The 21,580-nt window shown below is 41.3% G+C and overlaps 1 long non-coding RNA gene across 2 annotated transcripts; it reads right to left on the bottom strand.

Annotated features, from left to right (window-relative positions):
* Positions 1-164: 164 nt before the first annotated feature.
* Positions 165-7,935, bottom strand: LOC131380660 (uncharacterized). Of its 2 annotated transcripts, XR_009208852.1 has the most exons (4): positions 7,764-7,935; positions 1,520-1,645; positions 1,163-1,326; positions 165-250 (listed from the first exon to the last, which is right to left on the bottom strand). It is a non-coding gene; the product is annotated as an uncharacterized LOC131380660 (long non-coding RNA). The 2 variants fall into 2 exon arrangements; XR_009208851.1 differs by lacking the exon at positions 7,764-7,935 and having other exon boundaries at positions 1,520-1,990.
* Between the last annotated feature and the right edge of the window lie 13,645 nt (positions 7,936-21,580).

Below are 21,580 nucleotides of genomic sequence, written 5' to 3'. Positions count from 1 at the left end.
TTCCCACGTTGTTTATGTTTATATGGTTTCTCTCCAAATTTCTGACACTTATACGGTTGGTGTCCAGTGTCAGCTTTGATGTTCCTATTAAGGGGTGAATGTCCCATGAAGACTTCTCCACACGTAGCACTTTCACATGATTTTACTCCAGGAAGAGTTTTCTTGTTCAGCAAGTCTTCCGGAACCTGGGTGAAAGTTTCTCCACACTGATTACCTTCTGTACTCTCAGCGTCTCTCTCCCATAAAATTTCTGTGAAAAATGCCAAGCACATAATTAAGGGTCTGTTTATAAGTGATTTAATATTCATTAATAAGTATTACACTTGCATTTTTAATGTTTTTGTTTTTTTGGCATAAAGTCTCACTCTGTTACCCAGGCTGGAGTGCAGCAGCGTGATCATAACACACTGCAGTCTTCACCTCCTGGGCTCAAGTGATCCTCCCACCTCAGGCTCCTCAGAAAGTTGGATTACAGGTGTGTGCCACCATACCCAGCTAATTTTTTATTTTTGGTAGAGATAGAGTCTTGCTGTGTTTCCCAGGCTGATCATGGGCTCTTGACCTCAAGTGGTCCTCTTGCCTTGGTCTCCCAAAGTGCTGGGATTATAGGCATGAGCCACCATGTCCAGCTGCATTTTTAACATTATCCTGCAAAGTATAGGCTTTCTGCCCTGTCTGAATTGTTTAAACATGAATGGATCACACGTTCTACAAGATGGCCCTGTCTATATCTATCATCAAAAAAAGAATATTTACATGAGGTTTCTTTTTTTTTTGAGATGGAGTTTTGCTCTTGTTGCCCAGGCTGGAGTGCCATGGCGTGATCTCAGCTCACTGTAACCTCCGCCTCCCAGATTCAAGCAATTCTCCTGCCTCAACCTCCCAAGTAGCTGGGATTACAGGCATGTGCCACCACGCCTGGCTAATTTTGTATTTTTACTAGTGACAGGGTTTGTCCATGTTGGTCAGACTGGTCTTGTACTCCCGACCTCAGGTGATCCACCCACCTTGGCCTCCCAAAGTGCCAGGATTACAGGCGTGAGCCACCGCGGCCAGCCAAAGTTTCTTAATACTATTTCCAAGTAAACTATTTTATGAACATTAAACCTCTGTATCACATTGAAATATATGTTTTTCGAGAAAATTTTCTAAGAATAAATACATTTTATGCTGAGCTTATTTCTTTTGTTGGCTTCTTTTTAACAATTTCTGACAATGTGAGATTTTCTTCAGAGACATTTCTTTGTCTTGTGAATGTAAATTGTCTTAGGTTTCTCCTGGGATGTTTGTGCTGATCTTCAACGTTCTGGTCTTTCCATTTTTTCCCTAAAAAATAGTCCTGAATTAGTATAAGGTTATTTTAAAAATCATTAGATTCCATGTTTATGGGACACTGCAGCCATGCCTGATTTGTTCATCGAAGGATTGCCTATCCATATTCCAAATCCCTGAATAGCATTGATAAGCTAGAAACATGTGTTATTCAATTCACTGAGGGAGGTAATATTGTCACCCCTACCTATAGAGATGAGGTTCCTGAAGGTTTCCTGTATCACATCTCTGTAGAGATTCTTCTGGAAAGGATTCAACAAGGCCCACTCCTCCTGGGTGAAGTTCACAGCCCATCCTCAAAGGCCACTGGGTCCTGAAACATCTCACATTGTAGAGGAGGATGGGTGAGAGTGACAGCACTGGGGGCCTAGACTCTATTCCTAAGAAATTCTCATGATGCTGTGGACTCCAAACATTTATTCCCTGCCTCTGTCATCAGACCTCTTACTCCCCTGTCTATACTCACTTCCTCTCAAACAGCAATTTTGATGCCAGAGTGTAACTATGGGTAAAGCAACAGCAGAATAGGAAAATGTAGCCTTCTGCCACGTGAGGACACAGCAAGAGGATGGAGTTCATGAGGAACGGACCCTCTGGACATGGTACTGGCCAGTGCCTTGATCTTTTTTTTTTTTTTTTTTTCTGAGATGGGGTCTCACTCTGTCACCCAAGCTGGAGTGCAGTGGCGCGATCTTGGCTCACTGCAGCCTCTGCCTCCCGGGTTCAAGCAGTTCTCCTGCCTCAGCCTCCTGAGTAGCTGGGATTACAGGCAGACGCCACCATGCCCAGCTAATTTTTGTATTTTTAGTAGAGACGGGGTTTCACCATGTTGTTCAGGCTGGTCTCAAATTCCTGATCTCATGATCTGTCTGCCTTGGCCTCCCAAAGTGTTGGGATTACAGGCGTGAGCCACCGCACCTGGCGTGCCTTGATCTTAGACTTCCCAGCCTCCAGAACTATGGAGCTGAATTGGCCCTCCTCCCTTGGACCTGTGCTGGACTTAGTGACTCACTTCCAAAGAACAGAGTATGGAAAGGGGAAAAAATGGTAACTTTAAAGTGGAGAAACCTGACAAACACTGCTTTAATCAAGTGATCAAGGTTACTGTCACCAGGTGTATCAAGTGATGAGCCTAGACACTTCACCTTTGTGGCATTCTCTCGCAAAACACCTAACTCCAGTCTAATCAGGAGAAAAATTCCAAATTGAGGAACTTTCTATGGAATACCTGACCAGCACTCTTAAAACTGTCAAAGTGATTTTAAAAAACAAGGAAAGACAGAAATTGTCACAGAGCAGATCAAGGAGACATGAAGACTAAATACAGTGGGGTATACTGGATTGGGTCCTGGAATAGAAAAAGGATATTAGTGGAAAAACTGTTGAAAATCTGGAGTTTCACAAATAGTCACATACAAGTGATAACTTCTTAGTTTTGATGGACCATGGTTATATAAGATGCTCACATTAGAAGAAAATGGGTGAGGGGTATATGGGAACTTTGTATATTATCTTTGCAAGTTTTCTATAAATCTAAAATTATTCCAAAATAACAAATTTATGGCCAGGCATGGTGGCTCATGCTTGTAATCCCAGCACTTTGGGAGGCCCAGGCGGGCAGATCACCTGAGGTCAGAAGTTCAAAACCAGGCTGGCCAACGTGGCAAAACCCCGTCTCTACGAAAAATACAAAAATTAGCCGGGTGTGGTGGCAGGCACCTGTAATCCCAGCTACTCAAGGAGGCTGAGGCACGAGAATCGCTTGAACCCAGGAGGCAGAGATTGCAGTGAGCCAAGATAGAACCACTGTACTCCACCCTGGACAACAGAGTGAGACTCCATCTTGGAAAAAAAAAAAAAAGAATAGGAAAATGTCTCTTTTTGGTGAATCCGGAGAGAAAGATGTGCTTCCTGGGTACCCCAATGTCTCTTTGTACATCGAATGTGTAGCATCTTTCATAACAGAGTCCTACTAATTCATGTGCAGAAAAAAAAGCTCATAACAGCAGTCCTGAGACTACATATACTTGAAAATGTTTGTTCACAAAGTTTAACGTTTGACAGTATCTGGAAAGTGGATTTGATTCTGATTCAAACAGCACAGGCGAATCCAAAAAAACAAACAAAAACTGAATTTTGCATGGGATCTCACCAACCCAACTGATTAAGAGAGTCATAAGTAACTGAAACAGAAACCCATGACCAAAACCATTGTGGGAAATAATACTGGGGTAGGACAACATAAATGTAATTGATGAAGTGCTGAAGGCTGAATGGGGACAAGGTTTAGAGGTAAAAACTCTGTGGGGGGGGCAGTCTTAACAAAAAGGCAATGTGATTTATGAAAATTAAGAACTTTTGTGCAGGGGAACACACTATCAACAAGGGAAAAGAAAACTCATCAATTTGGAGAAACTGCTGGTAAGTCATATATCTGGTATGGTCTTAATATTCAGCAAATATAAAGAACTTCCATATTTCAACGATAAAAAACACATCAAACATGCCAAATGGAAAGCTTTGATGAGCATGCTGACAAACTGGAACCTATGTACACTGTCCAAGGGATTGTAAAATGGCTTAGCTATGAAAAACAGTATGGCGGTGCCTCAAAAATTAAAAACAAAATTACCAAATGTTCCAGCAACCCACTTTTGGGTCAAATTATATTCAATTCAAAAGAATTGAAAGTAGGATCTCAAAGAAATATTTGAAAACCATTAATGGCTGGGCACAGTGGCTGATGCCTATAACCCCAACACTTTTAGGAGGCTGAGACAGGAAGATCAATTGAGCCCAGGAGTTTGATACCAGCTTAGGCAACAGAGCGAGATCCAATCTCTATAAAAAATAAAATAAAATAAATTGAAATCCATTGTTCACAACACCCAACAGGTAGATCAACCTAAATGCCAATCAATGGATGAATGGATAATGAAAATGTATATATATATACACAACAGGATATTTATTCTTATAAAATGACATCTTGTCCCATACTACGACAGGTATGAAACTTCATGATACTATGCTAACTGCAAAAGACCAGTCAGAAAAAGAAAAATGCAGTATGACTCATCTTAGAGAAGTTATATAAAATTGTCAAACTAACTCAACGGTACACTTAAAATGCTTGAGCTAGTAAAATTTTTAAAGTTTTTCTTATTGTAATTAACTAGAAAAATTATTGTACCAAAAAAAAAAAAAACTAATTGACTAAAATATGGGCAACGGCACAATCTTGGCTCACTGCAACCTTCGCCTCCCAGGTTCAAGCAATTCTCCCGCCTCAACCTTCCGAGTAGCTGGGACTATAGGCATGCACCACCATGCCCAGCTAATTTTTGTATTTTTAGTAAAGGCAGGGTTTCACTATGTTGGCCAGGCTGGTCTTGAACTCCTGACCTTGTGATCCACCCCTCTCGGCCTCCCAAAGTGCTGAGATTACAGGTGTGAGCCACCACATCCGGCCAGGCAATGGATTTTAATGACATTTCTCCCAGACATACACAAATTGCCAACAAGCACATGAAAAGATGCTCAATGTCAAGAATCAGGCATGGGGTTTTACCCAATGTCGTTTTGGGTAGTTACTGAATAGTTTCCTCTCATAAAAAATATTCATAAACAAGGCCGGGAGCGATGGCTCACGCTTGTAATCCCAGCACTTTGGGAGGCCGAGGCATGTGGATCACAAGGTCAGGAGATCGAGACCACGGTGAAACCCCGTCTCTACTAAAAATACAAAAAATAAAAAATAGCCGGGCGTGGTGGCGGGCGCCTGTAGTCCCAGCTACTCAGAGAGGCTGAGGCAGGAGAATGGCGTGAACCCGGGAGGCGGAGCTTGCAGTGAGCTGAGATTGCGCCACTGCACTCCAGCCTCGGCGACAGAGCAAGACTCCATCTCAAAAAAAAAAAAAAAAAATTCATAAACAAAATATAATTTTTTTCTTTTTAAAATTTTATTTATTTAATAGAGACAGGGTCTCTCTATGTTGCTGAGCTGGTCTTAAACTTCTGGACTCAAGTAATCCTCCCACCTTGGCCTGCCAAAGTGCTGGGATTACAGGTGTAAGCCAGCATGCCAAGCCCTAAGTTTTTGTTTTTTTGAGGAAGATTTTCACCCTGTCTCCCAGGCTGGAGTGCAGTGGTGCCCTCAAGGCTCACTGCAGCCTTGGATCTTCGGGGCTCAAGTGATCCTCCCGCCTTAGTTTCCCGAGTATAGTAGCTGAGACTAGAAGAATGTGACACCATGCCCAGCTATTTTGTTTGTTTTCAGTAGAGATGAGATCTTGCTATGTTGCCCTGCCCACTCTGGTCTTGAACTCCTGGGCTCAAGCAATCCTCCCACCTGGGCCTCCGAAAGTGCTGGGATTACAGGAGTGAGTCACTGTGCCTGGACTAAAATTTTTTTTAAATGTTTTCTTTTCCGTGTCTCTACCAAAAATACAACAATCAGCCGGGCATGTTGGCACATGTCTGTAATCCCAGCTACTTGGGAGGCTGAGGCAGGGGAATCGCTTGAACCCAGGAGGCGGAAGTTGCAGTGAGCCAAGATAGCACCATTGCACTCCAGCCTGGGCCACACAGTAAGATTGTCTCAAAAAAAAAAAAAAAAAGTTTTCCTTCTTTTCAGAGGTGTTGATAACATTTTTAAATAGTGCCATTTATTTGTGAAAAAATGATAAAATATGGCAGCTGTTTCAAATGTAGCATGAGAAATACATAATTGATAAGGATGTCAATTGGAGAGGGAAAGTTGGTGTTTTTGAATGTGAGGAGAAAACCAGAAATTTAGGGATTTACTGTCATATCTGGGAAGAACCAGGCTGGGGGAGGGGTCCCAAAAACTCCCTCCTTGATAAAACTAGTCAGGCCCCTCAGAGCTCCCCTCTTCTTGACTAGACTTTGGCCTTTCCCCGCAGAGCCCTGTGGTAGCAAAAACTCTTCTAAGGGAGTTTAGAGAAAATTCCCCCAGACCTGATATCCAATCAAGTCCCTTTTCCCTACGTTTGACAATCTCTTCCCTAATTCTTGACACTAAACCAACTTCCATCCTCTCCCTCACCTTGCCCATTAGCTGTAAATTCAATACTGTCATTGATGCAGCCTTCACCTCCTGGGCTCAAGCAATTCTCCTGCCTCAGCCTCCAGACTAGCTAGGACTACAGGAGCGGCCATCATACCTGACTAATTTTTTTTTTTTTTTTTTAAACAGAGTCTCGCTCTGTCGCCAGGCTGGAGTGCAGTGGCACCATCTCGGCTCACTGCAACCTCCGCCTCCCGCGTTCAAGCGATTCTCTCGCCTCAGCCTCCCGCGTAGCTGGATTACAGGCACGTGCCACCACGCCCAGCTAATTTTTGTATTTTTGGTAGAGTCGGGGTTTCACCATGTTGGCCAGGATGGTCTCGAATTCCTGACCTCGTCATCCGCCTGCCTCGGCCTCCCAAAGTGCTGGGATTACAGACGTGAGCCACTGCGCCCGGCCATACCCGACTAATTTTTTAAATATTTTGTATAGACGGGGTCTCGCCATGTTGTCCAAGCTAGCTGGCATCACCTTGCCTTAAGCTGGAATGTTAAATATGCTCTTTTAAATTGGAAAGGAAATGAAACCCAACTGTAAAGAAAACAAAAAACAAAAAAACCAAGCTCTATGGGGGAGGGGGTGGGAGGTGGGGCGGCGGGCCAAACTCTAATTAAATTGTTGTGCCTCACAAACTAGCCTTGTATAAAAAACGTTGTAATCTTGTTAAATTTCTTGGCCTTTTGCCTATATAAGCAAGAACGTAAACTTTTAAATTTGAAGCACTGAGCCCATTTCCGTGGATCCTGTGTTTTCCCAAACGGGCCATTCCCAGCTTCTTGCTTGAGTAAACTTTTAAAAATTGGAATCCGATTCTTCTGATTATTTCAGGTTGACAAGTCCACATACGGCGACAGCATCACTGTAACTAATCAAGTATTTAATCCAGTTTGCCTCCTCATGCAACTTATAAAGGCCTTTTCTTCAATCACAAGCCATGACCGGGTGTTTCTCACTCAGAAATCGCTGTTTGCTCCAACAAACTCTTTAACTGTTAACAGTGCCTCAGTTTAATTTTTAACAGAAGAAAGGCGGGACACACTCGACCTCCCATGACCCTCCCGTGGTCCCCTGCACAATCTGGGAAGACGCCGGGCTGCGGGCGCGGAGCTGCGCAGAGAGGGCTCCGGGGCCGGGGCCGCAGTCGCCGCGTAGGGACGGGACAGGACGCCCGGGGTCCCAGCTGCGGGGCCAGCCCCACCCGGCGGCCAAGGGGACCGAGGGCCAAGCCGCGCCATGGTGGACGCGGGTCCCAATCGCCGGGGTCGCCCGAGCGGAGGCCTGGGTCCCGCCATAGCAGGATCCTGTTGGTTCCACCCAGCCCCTCTAGGCCGGGCACTTTACCATTTCCCTGCTTCTGGGTGTCCCGGAGTCCTCTTTATGACTCCGGAGCAGGTCACAGCGCAGGTGACAGCGTCACAGGAGCCGTGGCGGAGGCACATGGAGCCTCTCGGAGCAGCAAGGACTGGATGCGGAGCGTAACGGACCCCAGCAACAAAAGAGTGCAGAGACTGAGTGCGGCCTTCTGCTTCCCCGGATTGACAGTTGGCAGGGCCCCGCCCCAGGGTCCCTGGTTGGATGGGTTCCAGGCTCCGCCCCTCAGCCCTGAGGGACAGGGGAAGCCCTGGGTAACGGTGCTCTGCAGAGCCCGGCTGATCAGTCCTAGCTATAGCCTTTCTAAGGCTAAGCTCACTCCCTGCGCCCTAGTCATTGGATATCTGCATTTCAGCCAAACTTGCTACTTATTTTTAGAAAGGGCACTGTTAGCTTCCTCGATCTTTCAGAAATGTGTGCTGGGAATTCCAGACTCGGTGTTCAATGGAGTCATTCCTTTGCCTCATAGCAGGAAGGAAATCTAGGCCAGGCCAGGCAAGACTGCACCAGGAGGGAGAGGCAGGTGTCCTCTACAGGGCGGGAATTGGGGATAAGACTTCCTCACACTCCCCCCGTCCCACCCCTGAATATGGAACCGCTTCCTCCCCCTAGACTTCATTTTCACCAGCAGAAGTTCTCACCTGGGGTCAGTTTAAGCTTCCAACCTAAGTAAACTATTACCTTCATAAACCCTTTCTCCAGGTGACATGTCAGACAAGTCTTACTGAGCCTGACCTTCGTAGATTGTCTTTGTATGTACAAATTACAGTCTGTCGCCGGGACCCTTTGCATGTAAAAACCAACACTGCCCCCGCAAAACGTCCCTAGGCTCTAGGTACAACCCCAGTAAGGACAGAACCTCCCCCCAACTCCTCTACACAAAGTGCACCTGCAAGTGAGTCTCCTGCTTTCCAGGGCTCTGTAGCTTCTCAGGATCCACATTCCTTCTGCAGCTGTTCTGAGCAGCTGGAGGCCACCTGCAGTAGAGGGCAGGCTGCCCGGGAAACACCCAGGGGAGCTCCCTTTCCCTCCCTTTGCGGGCTCCAGACTGGCCGCAGCGGGGAGTCACTGGCCTTAGGCTCTGCTGCCCTCTGCAGGTTATTCACCTCATTGATCGGTTACCTGAGACAAACACCCTCAATTCCACTGTATGTATGTATAAAGTGGGGAAGGAAAATTCTAAGATAACTGAAGTGAATTAAAAGACTTCCAGGCAGGGTGCGGGGGCTCACGCCTATAATCCCAACCCTTTTGGAGGCTGAAGCGGGAGGACTGCTTGAGCCCAGGAGTTCATCATCCTGGAAAACGTAGCCACACCTCGTCTGTACTAAAAATTAAAACATTAGCAGTGCGTGATGTCCTGAACCTGTAGTCCCAGCTACTCGGGAGGCTGAGGTGGGAAGACCTTGAGCCCAGGAGTTCGAAGCTTCAATGACCTATGATCTCGCCACTGTGCTTCAGCCTGGGCAACAGAGCAAGACCCCATTTCTAAAAAAAAAAAAAAAAAAAAAAAAAATCCTGGAAGTGCTTTTCTTTTCTTCCCAGCCAATTGTAGCACATTACTAATTTTCAGGTAATCTAAAGCTTATTTTGGGAAGTGCTCCACCAGAATGTCAGATTTTTGAAAGGTTTCTATTAAAAACAGTAGTTTTTACAGATAGTGAGATAGTGTCATGTGGCATATAGGGAAATGGATTGGAACTTGGCCGTAGTAGGTGTTGTGAAATCTTTGGAAACCAAACCACAGAATGAAATTCAGGTCCTGCAATTAGACATGTGTGCTGGTGCTGCACTGCATTCTGGTGCCTATAGTTTATTAGACTGTAGTTCAGTATTTGTAGAGGAAGGCAGCAGTGTCTCTTCTATCCTACTGTCGGATATAAAATGCTCCAGGAATAAATGCTCAGTGCCGTGAAGTAAAACCAGCACTCAGGCAAAAGTTTAATCCTCTCAACAAGGCAATTTATTTTTTGCAGAAGGGTGTCACTGCGTCAATTAAGATCGCAAGTGTACAGAGAATAAAGGAGACCAGGGGGTTTTTATCCTTAACACAGTCCCTGCCTCTGTGTTACTCCCCTATGGGCTGGGGTCAGACCACACAATCTGAGCTGAAAGAAATCAAATGGCAGCACAAAAGAATTCCACCAAACCAGAAAATCAAACATCAGAGAAAAAGAAAGAAACACAGAATTTATAAAAACAACTAGATGACCAGGCACAGTGGCTCACGCCTGTAATCCCAGCAATTTATGGGAGGCTGAGGCGGGCAGATCACGAGGTCAAGAGATTGAGATCATCCTGGCCAACATGGTGAAACCCCATCTCTACTAAAAATACAAAAATTAGCTGGGTGTGGTGGTGGGCGCCTGTAGTCCCAGCTACTTGGGAGGCTGAGGCTGGAGAATCACTTGAACCTGGGAGGCAGAGGTTGCAGTAAGCCGACGTCATGCCACTGCACTCCAAACTGGTGACAGAGTGAGACTCCATCTAAAAACAAACAAACAAACAAAAACCCAACTAGATAACAATTAACAACATGACAGGAACAAAACCTCACACATCAATATTAACCTTGAATGTAAATGGATTAAATGGTTCCATTAAAAGATATAGACTGGTGGAATGAATTTTTACAATATGGTCCAACTATATGCTCCTTACAAGAAACTTACCTTACCTATAAAGACACATATAGACTGAAAGTAAAGGGGTGTAAAAACATATTCCATGCAATTGGAAACTAAAAGTGAGCAAGAGTTGTGATAGTTGTATCAGATAAAACAGACTTTAAATAAAAAACAGTACAAAAAGACAAAGAAGATCATGAGATACTGATAACAGAATCAATTCAGCAAGATAATATAATAATACTAAATATATATGCATCCAACACTGGAGAGGCCAAATTAATAAAGCAAATATTCCTAGACCTAAAGAAAGATATAGACAGCAATACAATAATAGTAGGGGACTTCAGCACCTCACACACAGTAGTAGATATATCATCAACAGACAATCAACAAAAAAATTGGGCTTAAGCTAGACTTTGGACCAAATGAAGCTAACAGACATTTACAGAACCCAACAATTGCAGAATATACATTCTTCTCATCAGTACGTGAAACATTCTCCAAGGTAGACCATATGTTAGGCCACAAAACTAGTCTCGACAAATTTTAAAGTCAAAATCATTTTAAGCATCTTCTCAGACCGCTGAATAAAACTAAAAATCAATACCAAGAGGAACTTTGAAAACTGTATAAATACATGGAAATTAAACAATGTGCTCCTGAATGATCTCTGAGTCAAAGAAGAAATAAAAACAGAAAATAAAAATTTTGTTTGAAATGAACAAAAATGGCAACACAACATATCAAAACCTCTGGGATATAGGAAAAGTCATGCTAAGAGGGAAGTTTATAGAATTATATGCCTCTGTCAAAAAAGTAGAAAGATCACAAATTAACAACCTAACATGGTACCCCATGGAACTAGGAAAACAAGAACAAAACAAATCCAAAGTTAGCAGAAAAGAAGAAATAACAAAGATCAGAGCAGAATTAAACAAAATCAAGACTAAAAAACAACACAAATGATCAACGAAACAAAAAGTTGGTTCTTTGAAAATATCAACAAAAGTAATAAACTGCTGGCTAGACTAACCAAGAAAAAAAGAAGATTCAAATGAACAAAACCAGAATTTAAAAAGAAGACATTACACCAATACCACAGAAATACCATCAGAGACTACTATGAACAACTATATGCTCACAACCTAGAAAACCTAAAGGTTTTTTTGAAACGTATAACCTCCCAAGATTGAACCAAGAAGAAACAGATATCCTGAACAGACCAATAATAAGTAGCAATATTGAATCGGCAATAAAAACATTCCCAAAAATGAAAGCTCTGGGCCAGACGGATTTATACCTAAATTGTACCAAATAGGCCAGATGTGATGGCTCATGCCTGTAATCATAGCACTGTGGAGCCTGAGACAGGAGGATTGCCTGAGGCCAGGAGTTTGAGACCACTCTGGCCAACATAACAAGACCCCATCTCTAAGTAAAAAATAAAAATTTAAAAATTAACATTAAACAAATTATACCAAACATACAAAAAGAACTATACTAATACTCCTCAAACTGTTCCTAAAAATCACAGAGGAGGGAAATCTCCCTAACTCATTCTATGAGGCCAGTAACATCCTAATACCAAAAACAGACAAGGACACAACAACAAAACTACAGACCAATATCCCCGATGAACACAGATGTGAAAATCCCCAACAAAACACTCGCAAACTGAATCCAACAGCACATTAAAAAGATAATACAGCATGATAAAGTAGGTTTTATACCAGGAATGCAAAAATGGTCCAACATACACAAGTTAATATATGTAACACATCACAAAAACAGAATGAAGAATAAAAACTATATGATCATCTCAACAGATTTAGGAAACACACTTGATAAAATTCAGCATCCTTCATGATAAAAGCTCAAAAAACTAGGTATAGAATGAACATATCTCAAAATAATAGAAGCCACACATGATAAACATACAGCCAACATCATACTGAATGGGGAAATAGTTGAATGATAAAAACTAGAACAAGATTAAGGATGCCTACTTTCACCACTCTTATTCAACCCTAGTATAGGAAGTCCTGGCCAGAGCAATTAGGCAAGAGAAAGAAATAAAAGACATGCAAATTGGAAAAAAGGAAGTCAAATTATTCCTGTTCAGTGATATATAATCTTACATCTAGAAAACCCTTAAGATTCCACCAAAAATCTCTTAGATTAGATAAATTAATTCAGGAGTTTCAGGATACAAAGTCAATGTACAAAAGTCAGCAGTGTTTCTATACACCAATAACAATCTAGCTGAGAACCAAATCGAGAAAGCAAAAGTGGTACCAAATAACACCCCACCCCACATGGGAATATATTGCACCAAGGAGGTGAAAGGCCTCTACAACAAGAAAAAATCTATAAAACACTGATTAAAAGAATTATAGATGACACAAACAAATGGAAAAAACATTTCATGCTTATGGAAAGAACTAATATCAGAAGAATTAATTTCATTAATTATTCAGAAAGAATTAATATCATTAAAATGACTATACTTCCCAAAGCAATCTACAGAGTCAATGCAATTCTTATCAAAATACCAATGTTAGTTTTCACATAATTAGGAAAAACAATCCTAAAATTCATATAGAACCAAAAAAGAGCCTGAATAACCAAAGCAATCCTAAACAAAAAGAACAAAGTTGGAGGCAATGTTACAGGACAGGGGTCCCAATCCAGACCCCAAGAGAAAGTTTTCGAATTTCCTGCAAGAAAGAGTTCAAGGCGAGTCTGCAGTGCAAAGTAAAAGCAAGTTTATTAAGACAGTAAAGTGGTGAAAGAACAGCTACTCCACAGAAAGAGTTGGATGTTTCTGTAAGTAAGAGGAGGAACGCATCCACCCTAGGTACAATGATGCTTGTATATATGGGCAGATGTGCTCTGCTACAAGGGTTCATGATAAAGGATTAATTTTCTTAATTACTCTATTTTGCGAGAATCTATATTATTATCTTTAAAGCAAAATTAGAAATGCCTTTGTTCTCCAGATATTGGGATATCTGGACACTACCAATTCTGGATCTGTTTAATAAACATTATTAATTTATTCCCTTAACTGTAAACATCTAGAGGCTAGTTATGCCTCACTTCCCGGGAATGAAGCCCAGCAATTCCCAGCCTCACTTTCCTAGCCCTCAGAATGGAGTCGCTCTGGTTCGAATGCCTCTGACAGCAACACATTACTTAACTTCAAGTTATACTACAAGGCTATTGCAATCAAATCAGCATGGTACTGGTATAAAAATATATACAGAAATAAATGAAACAGAATAGAGAGCCTAGAACTAAATCCACATATTTACATTCAACTGGTTTTTTACAAAGTCAACAAGAACATACATTGGGGTAAGGACACCCTTTTCAATAAACGGTGCTAGGAACATTGGATTGCCATACGGAGAAGAATGAAGCTGGACCCTGATCTCTCTCCATATACAAAAATCAATTCAAAATGTACTTAAATGTAAATCCCAAAACTATAAAAATACTAGAAGGAAATCTAAGGAATTCTCTTCTGGACATTGGTCTAGGCAAAAAATGCCTGTAAGACCTCAAAAGCACAGGCAACAATAACAAAATAGACAAATGTGACTTAAGTAAATGGAAAAGCTTCTGCACAGCAAAATAAATAATCAATAAAGTGAACAAACAACCTGAAGAATGGGAGAAATTAATTGCAAACTATACATTAACAAAACACTAATATCCAGAATATACAAGGAACTCAAACAACTCAACAACAACAAAAACAACCCCATTAAGAAGTGGTAAAGGCTGGGTGTGATGGCTCACATCTGTAATCCCAGCACTTTGAGAGGCCGAGGTAGGCGGATCACCTGAGGTCAGGAGTTCAAGACCAGTCTGGCCAACATAGTGAAGCCCCATCTCTACCAAAAATACACAAATCAGCCGGGTGTGGTGGCAGGTGCCTGTAATCCCAGCTACTCAAGAGGCTGAGGCAGGAGAATCACTTGAACCTGGGAGGCAGAGGTTGCAGTGAGCTGAGATCACGCCACTGCACTCCAGCCTGGGTGAGAGACTCTGTCTCAGAAAAACAAAACAAAACAAAACAAAACAAAACAAAACAAAAAAAGGTAAAAAGTGGTCTCAGGAAATAAATAGACATTTTTCCTCCCTTCCTTTCTTTTCTCCCTCCCTCCCCCTTTCTTCCTTCCTTCTTCCTTCCTTTCCTTTCCTTTCTTTTCCTTTCCCTTTCTTTCTTTCTTTCTCTTTCTTTCTTTTCTTTCTTTCTTTTTCTTTTCCTTCCTTCCTCTCTCCTTTCTTTCTTTCTCTCTTTCTGTCTCTCTCTCTCTCTTTCTTTCTCTCTTTCTTTCTTCTTTCTCTTTCCTTTCTTTCCTTTTTTCAGAGACAGTGTCTCCCTCTGTCACCCAAGCTAGAATTCACTGGTACAATATTAGCTCACTCAAATTCCTGGGCTCAAGAGATCACCTGCCTCAGTCTTCTGAGTAGCTGGGATTACAAGCACATGCCATGACACCAAGTTAATTTTTTTTTTAAGAGACAGGGTTGGGCCAGGTGTGGTGGCTCACACCTGTAATCCCAGCACTTTGGGAGACTGAGGTAGGCAGATCATGAGGTCAGGAGTTCGAGTAAAGCCTGACCAACATGGTGAAACCATGTCTCTACTAAAAATACAAAAATTAGCCAGGCATAGTGGCACGTGCCTGTAATCGCAGCTACTCAGGAGGCTGAGGCAGGAGAATCGCTTGAACCCAGGAAGCGGAGGTTGCAGTGAGCTGGGATCACGCCACTGCACTCCAGCCTGGGCAACAGAGTGAGACTGTGTCTCAAAAAAAAAAAAAAAAAAAAGAGAGTCTCACTATGTTGCCCAGGCTAGTCTCAAACTCCTGGCCTCAAGCAATTCTCCTGCCTTGGCCTCCCAAAGTGTGGGAATTACAGGCATGAGCCACCATGCCCAGCTGACATTTTTCAAAAGAAGACACACAAATAGTTAACAAGCATATGAAAAAATGCTCAGCATCCCTAATATCAGAGGAATGCAAATTAAAGCCAAAATGAGATATCATCTTACACCAGTCAGAATGGCTATTATTAAAAAGAGGAAAAAGTAACAGATGTTGGTGAGGATGCAGAGAAAAGGGAATGTTTATATGCTGTTGATGGGGATGTAAATTAGTACAATCTTTATGGAAAACAGTACAGAGATTTCTCAAAGAACTAAAAATAGAACTACCTTTGATCCAGCAATCCCACTATCGGGTACCTACCCAAAAAAACAAGAAATCATTATTTCAAAAAGATACCTATACTTGTATGTTTATCACAGCACTATTCACAATAGCAAACATATGGAATCAACCTAAGTGTCCATCAATAGATGACTGGATAAAGAAAATGTGTTATATATACACAATAGAATACTATTCAGCCGTAAAAAGAATAAAATTATATCTTTTGCAGCAACATGAATAGAAGTGGAGGCCCAATCTTAAGTGAAACAACTCAGACATATAAAACAAACACCGCATGTTCTCACACGTAAGTGGGAGCTAAGTAATGTGTACACATAAACATAGAGTGTGAAATAATAGACAGTGGAGACTTAGAAGGGTGGGGAGTGGGAAGGGAGGGGACAATGAGAAATTACTTAATGAATACAATGTACTTTTTTCCAGTGATGGATACACTCAGAGCCTTGTCTTCACCACTATGCAAATATATCCATGTTACAAAATTACACTAGTACTACATAAATTTTTTTTATTTTTATTTTTCGGAGATGGAGTCTCGCTCTGTCACCCAGGCTGGAGTGCAGTGGCGGGATCTCGGCTCACTGCAATCTCTGCTACCTGGGTTCAAGTGATTCTCCTGCCTCAGCCTCCCAAGTAGCTGGGGCTACAGGCACCACACCTGGCTAATTTTTTTTTATTTTACTAGAGACGGGGTTTCACCGTGTTGCCCAGGCTGAACTCCTGAGCTCAGGCAATCCGCCCACCTCTGTCTCCCAAACTGCTAGGATTACAGGGGTGAGCCACTGTGTCTTGGCCTTACATAAACTTATATGAATAAAATTTAAATTTTTTTCACTTCCTTTTTTATTTTTAATTTTGTGGGTACATAGTAAATGTATATATTTATGGGTTACATGAGATATTTTGAAAGAGGCATGCAGTGCATAATAATCACATCAGGGTAAATGGGGTTATCACCTCAAGTATTTATCCTTTATGTTACAAACATTCTAATTATACTCTTTTAGTTATTTTAAAATGTACAACTAAATTATTTTTTACTATAGTCACCCTGTTGTGCTAACAAATACTAGGTCTTATTCATTCTTTCTCTTTTTTTTTGTACCCATTAACCATTCCCATTCCCCATCCCCTCTACCCTTCTCAGCCTTTGATAATCATCCTTCTACTCTCTATCTCAATGAGTTCAATTGTTGCAATTTTTAGCTCCCACAAATAAGTGAGAACATGTGAAGTTTGTCTTTCTGCACTTGGCTTATTTCACTTAACACAATGACCTTCAGTTACCTCCACGTTGTTGCAAATGACATAATTTCATTATTTTTATGGCTGAATAGTATTCTATTGTGTATATATAACACATTTTCTTTATCCAATCATCATTGATGGACACTTAGGTTGATTCCATATGTTTGCTATTGTAATAAATAAATATGGGAGTGCAGATATCTCTTTGATGTACTGATTTCCTTTCTTTCTCTTTGATATAGTGATTTCCAATCCCACCCAGCTGTGGGATTGCTGGATTGTGTGGTAGCTCTATTTTCAGTTTTATGAGAATCTTCCAAACTGTTGTCCATAGTGGTTGTACTAATTTACATTCCCACTAACAGTGTACAAGGGTTCCTTTTCCTCTACATCCTCACCAGCATTTGTTGTTGCCTGTCTTTTGGGTAAAAGCTATTTTAATTGAGGGAAGGTGATAGCTCATTGTAGTTTTGATTTGCATTTCTCTGATGATCAGTGATGTGGAGCACTTTTTTATATGTCTGTTTGCCATTTGTATGTCTTATTTTAAGAAATGTCTATTCAGATCTTTTGCTCATTTTAAAATCAGATTATTAGATTTTTTTCTATAGAGTTGTTTGAACTCCTTATATATCCTGGATATTAATCTATTGTCAGATGGATAGTTTGCAAATGTTTTCTCCTATTCTATGGGTTATCTCTTTGTTGACAGTTTCCTTTACTGTGTTGTTTCTTTTTTAACCTGATGTGATCCCATTTGTCCACTTTTGCTTTCACTGCCTATGCTTGTGGGGTATTATCTAAGAAATCTTTGCCTACTCCAATGTCCTGGAGACGTTCCTCAGTGTTTCATTTCAGTAGTTTCATAGCTTGAGGTCTTCGGTTTAAATCTTTAATCATTTTGGCCGGGCGCGGCGGCTCACGCCTGTAATCCCAGCACTTTGGGAGGCCGAGGCGGGCGGATCACGAGGTCAGGAGATCGAGACCATCCTGGCTAACACGGTGAAACCCCGTCTCTATTAAAAATACAGAAAATTAGCCGGGCGAGGTGGCCGGCGCCTGTAGTCCCAGCTGCTCGGGAAGCTGAGGCAGGAGAACGGCGTGAACCCAGGAGGCGGAGCTTGCAGTGAGCCGAGATCGCGCCACTGCACTCCAGCCTGGGCGACAGAGCGAGACTCCATCTCAAAAAACAAAACAAAAAAAAAAAAAAAAACTTTAATCATTTTGATTTGATTTTTGTATATGGTGAGAGATAGGGGTCTAGGTTCTTTTTCCTGCATTTGAACATTCAGTTTTCCCAGCACCATTTACTAAAGAGACTGTCCTTTCCCCAATGTACATTCTTGGCACTTTTGTCAAAAATGAGTTCACTGTAAATGTATAGACTTATTTCTAGGTTCTCTATTCTGTTCCAGTGGTCTATGTATCTGTTTTTATGCCAGGACCATGCTGTTCTGGTTACTATAGCTCTGTAGTATAATCTGAGGTCAAGTAATGTGATTCCTCCAGTTTTGTTCTTTTTGATCAGGATAGCTTTGGCTATTCCAGGTCTTTTGTGGTTCCATATAAATTTCAGGATTATTTTTTCTATTTCTGTGAAGAATGTCCTTGGTATTTTGATAGCAATTGTATCTAATCTGTAGGTTGCTTTGGGAAGTAGACACATTTTAACTATATTTATTCTTCTAATCCATGAACATGGAATATCTTTCCATTTTTTGTCCTTTTCAATGTCTTGCATCAGTGGTTTATGGTTTTCATTGTAGAGATCTTTCACTTACTTCTTAGGTTAAATTAATTCCTAGGTATTTTATTTTATTTGTAGCTATTGTAAAGAGGACTTTCTTGATTTCTTTTTCAGATTGTTTACTGTTAGCATACAGAAATGCTATTCATTTTTGGCTTTTTAGTTTTAATTTTTTTTCTCCCAGTGATCCTTGTTCTGAAGAAATGCTACTGATTTTTATATGTTGATTTCGTATCCTGCAACTTTACTGAATTTATTGGTTCTAGTAGTTTTTTTGTGAAGTCTTTAGGTTTTTCCCAAATATAAGATCATGTGATCTGCAAAGAAGGATAATTTGACTTCTTCCTTTCCAGTTTGGATGCCCTTTATTTCTTTCTCTTATCTGATTGCTCTAACTAGGACTTCAAGTACTAAGTTGAATAACAGTGGTGACAGTGGGCATCTTTGTCCTCTTCCAGATTTTAGAGGAAAGGCTGTTTTTCTCCATTCAGTATACTAGTTGTGGGTCTGTCATATATGACTTTTTATTATGTTGAGGTATGTTCTTTGTATACTCGGTTTTTTTTAAGGTTTTTTATTATAAAGGGATGTCAAATTTTATCTAATGCATTTTCAGCATTATTAAAATGATCATATAGTTTTTGTCCTTCATTTTGTTGATATGATGTATCACATACTATCCTTGCATCCCTGGGATAAATCCTACTTGGTCATGATAAATTATCTTTTTGATGTGTTGTTGAATTCGGTTGCTAGTATTTTGTTGAGATGTTTGCATGAATATTCATCAGGGATATTGACCTATAGTTTTCTTAATGTGTCTTTGCCTGGTTTTGGTATCTGGGTAATACTGGACTCATAGAATGAATTTGAAAGTATTCTTTCCTCCTCTATTTTTTTGTTTCTTGAGGCGGAGTCTTGCTCTTTCTCCCAGGCTGGAGTGCAGTGGTGCGATCTCAGCTCACTGCAACCTCTGCCTCTCAGGTTCAAGCGATTCTCCTGCCTCAGCCTCCTGAGTAGCTGGGATTACAGGCACGTGCCACCGTGCCTGGCTAATTTTTGTATTTTTAGTAGAGACGGGGTTTTACCATGTTGGTCAGGCTGGTCTCGAACTCATGTCCTCGTGATCTGCCCGCCTCGGCCTCCCAAAGTGCTGGGATTACAGGCGTGAGCCAGTGCACCTGGCCTCCTCCTCTATTTTTCAGAATAATTTGAGTAGGATTGGTATTAGTTCTTTAAATGTTTGGCTCATGCCTGTAATCCTAGCACTTTGAGAGGCTGAGGTAGGTGGACTGCTTGAGCCCAGCAGTCTGAGACTAGCCTGGGCAACACTGCAAAACCTTGTCTCTATAAAAATTAGTTGGGCATGGTGGCATGCACCTGTGGTCTCAGCTACTCAGGAGGCTGAGGCAGGAGGATCACCTGAGCCTAGGAGGTCAAGGCTTCAATGAACCATGATTGCACAACTGCACTCCAGCCTAGGCGACAGAGCGAGACTGTTTCAAAAAAAAAAAAAGAGTGGACATGGTTTAGTTTGAAAAGTCCTTTGGTAAGTTCAAGCCAAAGGCTGAGGGCTATTTAAAAACATTAGTCATGGAGTGGCAGAAAAGTGTTTCGTTGTGAATTAGCAAACTGAATGTTGATCATATAAATTGGGTCATTCTTGCCAAACTCAACTATAAGAGTCAACAGGCCAAGGGGGAAAAGCACTCAGGGCACATACCAATGCTCCAAGTTTGTCATTCTTTGCCAAGCTGCTGAAACAGCCAGTTGTATCCTGAAACCGGTTTTATCTAATAGTTACTGAAACAACTTGCTGTGACTCTAAGAATAGTTTTAGTCATTGCCATCATTTCCCGATCAGAACTTTCCAACTCCCAAAAACCTTACTAGTGCCAATGAACTTTCTTGAAGAACCATATGTAACACTTCTCCTTTTCATGAAACCGCCAATGTTCTCTGTTTTTCAGACATACCAAAGACCACTTGGTCTGTGTGTATGCCCTGAATTACAAGTATTTCTTCCCAAATAAAATGTTTTAATTTCAGAAATTCATCTTTGACAAATCTGACTTTCTGCCATTAGACACTTCCATGAGTCTACAGTCCCTTTTCTTCAGTTCTACAAACCAAAAAGCTCTGACAACTCTTTTTTGTAAGGTAGGCATGAACCTGACATCAAGAAATAAGAGGCTATTTATTGGCTTTTTTGTTCTGTTTCAGGTATTTACTCATTTTGTTGTAGGAATATTAATGAGTTTGATCTCAGAGTGCCGTTTCAGTTTCTACTAAGAACACTACATTATCTATGATATATTAATTATCTCAGCTTTTTACAGATGAAATAACAGGCTCAAAGAGGCGCAGTGACTTGCCCAAGGTTGCTTCACATCTAGGGAGAGTAAAGAGTAGAATTGAGGTCTTCTGCCCCCTTCACTTGTTTTTTGTTGTTTTTTCCTCATTGCACTGTACTGCTTCCTCATGATATTACCTCTGAAGACCATCTTGATAAATTCTTCTGTGTGGAAGAGTTTAAGCAATGACATTCATCTTATTTGACATTTTCTTCTATTTGAGACAGGGTCTCACTGTGTCACCCAGGCTGGAGTGCAGTGACGCCATCACGGATCATTGCAGCCTCAACCTCCTAGGCTCAAGCAATCCTCCCACCTCATCCTCTGGAGTAGCTAGGACTACAGGTACATGTCACTATGCCTGGATCATTAGAAAGAAATTTTTTTTCGTAGAAATTAGGTCTTGGTATGTTGCCCAGGCTGGTCATTCATAGGTGTTTAAAGTGTGATAAATGGATGATTTAAGTCTGATAGAACTTTTACACATATTATACATTTAAGTATATACACATGGAAGCTCCTAGGAGTTGGTTACGTTTACATGGTGGAAAAAAAAACCCTT

Source organism: Hylobates moloch, unplaced genomic scaffold, assembly GCF_009828535.3.
Source record: "Hylobates moloch isolate HMO894 unplaced genomic scaffold, HMol_V3 SCAFFOLD_12, whole genome shotgun sequence".
NCBI classification, from domain to species: domain Eukaryota; kingdom Metazoa; phylum Chordata; class Mammalia; order Primates; family Hylobatidae; genus Hylobates; species Hylobates moloch.
The sequence above is the reverse complement of the archived record's forward strand: the minus strand, read 5'-3'. Positions and strand labels throughout refer to the sequence as shown.